Genomic DNA, 8729 nt, shown 5'->3' with positions numbered 1-8729 from the left:
TATATTTTACCTTTATATAGTATTTAGGACTATTTAAAAGGATAAAATTTTTTTCGAAAATCTACATATGTATCACATGTATTATACCGGTACCCTGTCGCAATATAACATGTACGATTTGTATATAAAATAAAATGAAATTTTTTCCCTAAAATTTTTTAATGAATCCCGAAAAATTCTATATATTTTTACCTTTATATAGTATTTAGGACTATTTAAAAAGGATAAAATTTTTTTCGAAAATCTACATATGTATCACATGTATTATACCGGTACCCTGTCGCAATATAACATGTACGATTTGTATATAAAATAAAATGAAATTTTTTCCCTAAAATTTTTTAATGAATCCCGAAAAATTCTATATATTTCACCTTTATATAGTATTTAGGACTATTTAAAAGGATAAAATTTTTTCGAAAATCTACATATGTATCACATGTATTATACCGGTACCCTGTCGCAATATAACATGTACGATTTGTATATAAAATAAAATGAAATTTTTTCCCTAAAATTTTTTAATGAATCCCGAAAAATTCTATATATTTTACCTTTATATAGTATTTAGGACCATTTAAAAGGATAAAAATTTTTTCGAAAATCTACATATGTATCACATGTATTATACCGGTACCCTGTCGCAATATAACATGTACGATTTGTATATAAAAAAAAAATATACATTTTTTTCTAAAAATTTGCATTAATTCCAAAAATTTTTTAATAATTTATTATAATTATTAATGTTTATTGAATAATTTATTATAATGCATAAATTTCATTTAATAAAATATGATAAAAGCAAAAAAAAATTTTTTTGGTCCCAAAATAAAATTTTTAGCTGAAAAAAATTTTTTTTTTAAAATTTTTTTCTTTAAATTTTGATTATTCTGTAAAGTTTATGATGTTTAAAGCCATTTTAAACATTATCATATTTTGAGTTTGAAGCACCGGGTGTAATGTCTTTAATATATATGATGGATAGTGCGTGTAAGTTAATGAGATGAATGTATATCTATGTATAACAGTGTATTAGTGGTATTACGTTCAGCAGTCTCACACATATGATATAGTATGGTATAGTATAAGTTGTTTATTTTTCATACTGTCCGTGTATCATTCAACAAAGGTGGTGTAGAGTTGTATATGGCTTGGTATGACGTTGTTGCAATTCTATGGACACTATGATATTACGGATGCACAGATAGAGGAATAACACTTATCGTATATGTATCATTTATGTATGTTGACTGTGTAATGAATACTAAATATAATAAAATAATACACTTTTTAATAGAATAAACATTTGTTTCATGTTTTAGTATGATATTAAATGGTATAGAATAGGTTGTTTATTTTTCATACTGTCCGTGTATCATTCAACAAAGGTGGTGTAGAGTTGTATATGGCTTGGTATGACGTCGTTGCAATTCTATGGACACTATGATATTACGGAATAACAGAAAGAGGAATAAAACTTATTGTATATGTATCATTTATAACGTACTTTTATGTTGACAAGAATGAATGTATATCTATATGAAATAGTGTATTTTGTGGTATTATGTTCAACAGTCTTACATATATGATATAGTATGATATAGTATAATTTGTTTATTTTTCATACTCTAAGTGTATCATTCAACAAAGGTGGTGTAGAGTTGTATATGGCTTGGTATGACGTCGTTGCAATTCTAAGGACACCATGATATCACGAAAAAACAGAAAGAAAAATAACAATTATCGTATATGTATCATCTATATTATTATTGTATTTTGACTATGTAATGAATGCCAAATTTAAAAATATACACTTTCTTAATAGAATAACATTTATTTTAGTATAATATAAAATGATATTGAATATGTTGTTTAATTTTCATACTGTTCGTGTATCATTCAACAAAGGTGGTGTAGGTATGTATATGGCTTGGTATGACGCTTTTGCATGTCTATGGACACCATGATATTACGAAAAAACAGAAAGAAGAATAACACTTTTCAAATATGTATCATTTATATATTTTATTAACATGAACGCAAAATATACAAAATTATATATATATATATACTCAAAATATTCTGGATGGTAATCAGTTTGGTTTATTTTGATATTTAATATTGTATTTTGGTTTTTTTGCTAGTAATGTTTCGAATATGTATATGCTGTTATTATTTTTTAGGTGTACATTGTATTAAATTGTTATCAATTATTTAATGTATGTATACAAAATAATAGCAAAAACATTTTCAATTATTATATAAAAATTTTTTTTTTTACACATGCATATTTATTAATATATGAAATTTTATCTCAGTTTTAATAAATATGTATTGAAATGAATAATAATACAATCTTATATATATTGATAATAGTCTGGATGGTAATCAGTTTGGATTATTTTGATATTAAATATTGTATTATTATTTTTGTAAAAAAATTAATGAGAATTTTGTAAAAAAACCTCTATATGTATATCTTTTTATATCAATATTTAAAAAAAAATTTTTTTTTATTAAATTATTGATTATAAATAGAATAACATATAAATTTTTTTGTCAAAGCAAGTTCATGGGTTATAAGTTTTAAACTTTACACTCCCATATGAGCACACAATATTTATATAAAAATTATTTTTATAAATAATATTACATTGACTCACCTCATACCAAGCGAGAATATTAAGTGTTATTATAACGTTTTTTATTTAAAATTAACTTTTTAAATAAAATTAAAAAATAAATGACGCTTTCAATCTAGCGACGAGTATGAGAAAATGTTTGAAATATTTTAAGACCCATTTGGTGATGGTCTGACAAAAATCATAATTATTTTTTTTTTTTTTTTATTCAATAATATTTATTATGAATAACATGTTATATATTTCTTTTTGTAAAAGCAAAAAAATTATATAAATGACATAATAAAATATATATTTGAAAAAAAAAAAAATTAATAATAATATATATATCTCATATGTTTTTTCTATTAATTTTAAAACAATAGAGATATAAAAAAAAAAAAATTTATATCAGTAATGGGTGAGACCATCTGATATTTAAAATGAAATTGTAATAATATTATTATATATTAATAATTATTGTATGAAAATTTTTTTTCTTATAATAAGAAAACAAAAATATCATGTATATTATTATATATTTAATATTATAAATACAAATAGTTCCCTGGTTGATCCTGCCAGTAGTCATATGCTTGTCTCAAAGATTAAGCCATGCATGTCTCAGTACAAGCCAAATTAAGGTGAAACCGCGAAAGGCTCATTATATCAGTTATGGTTCCTTAGATCGTACCCACATTTACTTGGATAACTGTGGTAATTCTAGAGCTAATACATGCAAACAGAGTTCCGACCAGAGATGGAAGGAATGCTTTTATTAGATCAAAACCAATCGGTGTAAATTTTAATTTGCATCGTTTAATTTGGTGACTCTGAATAACTTTAAGCTGATCGCACGGTCTCGTACCGGCGACGCATCTTTCAAATGTCTGCCTTATCAACTGTCGATGGTAGGTTCTGCGCCTACCATGGTTGTAACGGGTAACGGGGAATCAGGGTTCGATTCCGGAGAGGGAGCCTGAGAAACGGCTACCACATCCAAGGAAGGCAGCAGGCGCGCAAATTACCCACTCCCGGCACGGGGAGGTAGTGACGAAAAATAACGATACGGGACTCATCCGAGGCCCCGTAATCGGAATGAGTACACTTTAAATCCTTTAACGAGGATCCATTGGAGGGCAAGTCTGGTGCCAGCAGCCGCGGTAATTCCAGCTCCAATAGCGTATATTAAAGTTGTTGCGGTTAAAAAGCTCGTAGTCGAATCTGTGTCCTACACTGTTGGTTCAATGCTCGCATTGTTTAACTAGCATGTTATGTGGGACGTCCTACCGGTGGGTGGTACAGATTATGTATAAAGTATATTTTAGTGTTATTATTTATTTAATGCATTATATATATTTTTATTATGTAATTTGTCGTAAGTGTTTAACCGTTAAGAGCGGTGGCAGCCCCCAATTGCAATCCCGTCGCGGTGCTCTTAATTGAGTGTCGAGGTGGGCCGGTACGTTTACTTTGAACAAATTAGAGTGCTTAAGGCAGGCTCAAATTTTGCCTGAATATTGTGTGCATGGAATAATGGAATAGGACCTCGGTTCTATTTTGTTGGTTTTCGGAACTCCGAGGTAATGATTAATACGGACAGATGGGGGCATTCGTATTGCGACGTTAGAGGTGAAATTCTTGGATCGTCGCAAGACGGACAGAAGCGAAAGCATTTGCCAAAAATGTTTTGATTGATCAAGAACGAAAGTTAGAGGTTCGAAGGCGATCAGATACCGCCCTAGTTCTAACCATAAACGATGCCAGCTAGCGATCCGCCGAAGTTCCTCCGATGACTCGGCGGGCAGCTTCCGGGAAACCAAAGCTTTTGGGTTCCGGGGGAAGTATGGTTGCAAAGCTGAAACTTAAAGGAATTGACGGAAGGGCACCACCAGGAGTGGAGCCTGCGGCTTAATTTGACTCAACACGGGAAACCTCACCAGGCCCGGACACCGGAAGGATTGACAGATTGAGAGCTCTTTCTTGATTCGGTGGGTGGTGGTGCATGGCCGTTCTTAGTTGGTGGAGCGATTTGTCTGGTTAATTCCGATAACGAACGAGACTCTAGCCTGCTAAATAGACGTACTTTACCGGCATCTCAAGGCCCATCGGCTGTTTGTTTCCCATTTCATTCATTTTCATGTGTGTTATGTATTGTATTTATATATGCATGTATTTTTGAGATTTAACGATCAAGATTATATTTTGTATATATTGTGCTTTATGTTGCATATGTTATGGTGTATGGGTACGCAGTTTTTTGATGTGGTTTTTACTGCCGGCGTACAAATAATTCTTCTTAGAGGGACAGGCGGCATTCTAGCCGCACGAGATTGAGCAATAACAGGTCTGTGATGCCCTTAGATGTTCTGGGCCGCACGCGCGCTACACTGAAGGAATCAGCGTGTCCTCCCAGGCCGAAAGGTCCGGGTAACCCGCTGAACCTCCTTCGTGCTAGGGATTGGGGCTTGCAATTGTTCCCCATGAACGAGGAATTCCCAGTAAGCGCGAGTCATAAGCTCGCGTTGATTACGTCCCTGCCCTTTGTACACACCGCCCGTCGCTACTACCGATTGAATGATTTAGTGAGGTCTTCGGACTGGTACGCGGCAATATTTCTGATATTGCCGATGTTGCTGGGAAGATGACCAAACTTGATCATTTAGAGGAAGTAAAAGTCGTAACAAGGTTTCCGTAGGTGAACCTGCGGAAGGATCATTAACGATATATATAAAATATATTTATTTATATTTTTTGTATTGTTTTTAAATATTCCAAAAAATAAAAATATTATTGATAAGAAATATTTTTTTTAACAAAATAACATATTAATATGTAATTTTCTCAAAATATATAATAGTAATTATGTGTTAAAAGAGATTTATTTTGGTTATGATATCATATTAAAGTAATACGCCAAACTTTTTTTATACACATAATATATCTATACATATAATATAGAGAATATTATATAAATATTAATAATATATTTGTTACATATAAAATATTTTTATATTCAATATTATTATTATTATTAAACAATAATTATTAATAAAATCTATAAATAATTTCTCTTATAAAAAAGTGAAATTAAAAATAGAATATATTGAAATTATTTGTTTATATGTATATAATCTCTATTAAGAAAAATAAAATAAGATTATAATTGATATAATCTATATTTTTATTTTTCTATGTTATATAATAAAAATAAAGAAAACACAAGATAAAATTTTTTTAAAGAATAAAATTTATTTCAAATTTAAATTTCTTTATGTTTTGTCTTGATATTTCTTTTTTTTTATTAAAAGTTATTATGTTAAAAAACAAACCCATTTGTTTTGTACCATATTAATATTATATATATTTTTATGTAGAAAATAATTTATAAAAAAAAAATAAATACATTTCTATAAAATATACCAAATATTAATTATTATATCTAGCTAGCACTAACAAAAATATCAAAAATGTTATGTATATATTTATTAATACCATAATATCTTTAATTTATATATATATATATTTAAAATAAAATATATAATTTATATTCTAGAAAAATTTTTTTATTTTAAAAGAATTTATAAAGATATATAAATTAATAATTTTATTTTTTATATTAAAAATAAAGATTATTATTAATAATAATACTTACATTTAAAATTTAAAAAGATTACCCTGGACGGTGGATCACTTGGCTCGTGGGTCGATGAAGAACGCAGCTAATTGCGCGTCAACTTGTGAACTGCAGGACACATGAACATTGACATTTCGAACGCACATTGCGGTCCTTGGATACTGTTCCCGGACCACATCTGGCTGAGGGTCGTATACATTATATTAATATAATAAAAGATTATTTTACATAAAATTTTTTTTATGAAAAAGAAATTTATCAATAATTAAAAAAGAAAATTTATTTTTTCATATTTAATTAAATTGATAAATAAAATTTTTATAAAAGAAATGTAAAATTATTTATATATGAATGTTTTACGCCAAATATAAGAAAAAAATAAATATAAAATGTTTTTAATAGCATTTAAAATTTATATATTTTTTATTATTTGTCGACATTTTTAAATTAATATATCAATATTATTTTTTATCATTTATATATAATATTATAAAACTTTATGTTAATAATAATATTAATAATAAATGATATTAATAATATATTTTTAAAATATTAAATAAAGAAGAATAAACAAAAATATTATATATTAATATTTTGTTATGGAATATTTTATTTGTAATAAAATTTTCAATATACTCGAAAAAAATTAATATATATAATTATTTATTTTTTATTTTCTTCTCTTTAGATAAATATAAAAATAATATTATATAATAATATTAAAAAAATTTGAGTATGAATAATTAAGAAAATTGTTTACTTATAAAATATAACAAAAACATAATATATAAAAAAAATTTTTGTTTTAATACTTCTAAAAACTTTTACGACCTCAGAGTAGGTGAGATTACCCGCTGAATTTAAGCATATTATTAAGCGGAGGAAAAGAAACTAACTAGGATTCCCTTAGTAGCGGCGAGCGAACAGGGATAAGCCCAGCACTGAACCCCGTGGCTGATAAACAGACACTTGGGGAATGTAGTGTTTAGGAAGATTCAATATAAACCTATTGTTATATAATACATCCAAGTCCATCTTGAATGGGGCCATATACCCATAGAGGGTGCCAGGCCCGTAGTGATTATTATTGATGATAGGTGAATCTTTCCTTAGAGTCGGGTTGCTTGAGAGTGCAGCTCTAAGTGGGTGGTAAACTCCATCTAAGGCTAAATATTACCACGAGACCGATAGCGAACAAGTACCGTGAGGGAAAGTTGAAAAGAACTTTGAAGAGAGAGTTAAAGAGTACGTAAAACCGTTCAGGGGTAAACCTGAGAAACCCGAAAGGTCGAAAGATGAGATTCATTTACTTTTTATCGTTAATCAACCAATTTGTACTAGCATGTGACAAAAATTTTTATTAGGAATTTATTTTTAGTAAAAATATATGCACTGCTGTATATTGTTAATTGTATGATAACGAGGTATGCACTTCTCATCTTGTAGGACGTTGCGACCCATTAAATATTAATCTATAGGCATTGGTGCGTTGATTAATGTACAATATTATTTTTTGATAATATTTTGTGTATGTTAAACGCCTATGTTTCTTGATTAATTGTTTGATGGTATTAATTATAAATTGATATTGAGTCGCGTTATTAACGCGTTCAGATCCACCACGAGTATAAATAGGTTTTTTTATTAAAACATATTATATATACGGATTTTATGCCGTTATATGATACTATTTAACTGTCAGTAGGTGTATGATAATGAACTGGCTCATTTTTTTTTATTAAAAATTTATCTGTCAGCGACGATATAGCTTTGGGTACTTTCAGGACCCGTCTTGAAACACGGACCAAGGAGTCTAGCATGTACGCAAGTCATTGGGAATAAAATATTTTTTCATCGAAATATTTATAAATTTTATGAAACCCAAAGGCACAATGAAAGTAAATATTATTTATATTTTTTTATAAATGATAAAAGGAGGATATATTTATATTATGTATTAAATATCGCACTCCTAGGGCGTCTTATATTATTATAATTTAGTTTTCGGATTATATTATAATAGAGGCGCACCTAGAGCGTACACGCTGGGACCCGAAAGATGGTGAACTATGCCTGGTCAGGATGAAGTCAGGGGAAACCCTGATGGAGGTCCGTAGCGATTCTGACGTGCAAATCGATCGTCGGAACTGGGTATAGGGGCGAAAGACTAATCGAACCATCTAGTAGCTGGTTCCCTCCGAAGTTTCCCTCAGGATAGCTGGCGTTCATTATATAAGAGTCTCATCCGGTAAAGCGAATGATTAGAGGCCTTGGGGCCGAAACGACCTCAACCTATTCTCAAACTTTAAATGGGTGAGATCTCTAGCTTGCTTAAAAACATTATTTATAATGTGAAGCTATGAGAATATATTTTTTATATATGGATCAGAGTGCCAAGTGGGCCACTTTTGGTAAGCAGAACTGGCGCTGTGGGATGAACCAAACGTAGAGTTAAAGCGCCAAAATTG

The 8729-nt window shown here is 29.1% G+C and overlaps 3 non-coding genes across 3 annotated transcripts in view; all 3 read left to right on the top strand.

Moving 5' to 3' along the window:
- Positions 1-3189: 3189 nt before the first annotated feature.
- On the top strand, positions 3190-5345 carry LOC123303694. Its single transcript, XR_006535789.1, has one exon. It is a non-coding gene; the product is annotated as a small subunit ribosomal RNA (ribosomal RNA).
- A 953-nt stretch (positions 5346-6298) lies between these two features.
- Positions 6299-6453, top strand: LOC123303692. Its single transcript, XR_006535787.1, has one exon. It is a non-coding gene; the product is annotated as a 5.8S ribosomal RNA (ribosomal RNA).
- Positions 6454-7088: 635 nt separating this feature from the next.
- Positions 7089-8729, top strand: part of LOC123303691 — a 4578-nt gene continuing 2937 nt past the window's right edge. The window contains exon 1 of the ribosomal RNA XR_006535786.1: positions 7089-8729. This exon is cut by the window's right edge and continues 2937 nt beyond it. This is a non-coding gene — a ribosomal RNA (large subunit ribosomal RNA).

The sequence above is a fragment of the Chrysoperla carnea genome, assembly GCF_905475395.1.
Source record: "Chrysoperla carnea chromosome X unlocalized genomic scaffold, inChrCarn1.1 SUPER_X_unloc_121, whole genome shotgun sequence".
Lineage (NCBI taxonomy): Eukaryota > Metazoa > Arthropoda > Insecta > Neuroptera > Chrysopidae > Chrysoperla > Chrysoperla carnea.
This window is presented reverse-complemented; position numbering and strand designations above follow the sequence as displayed.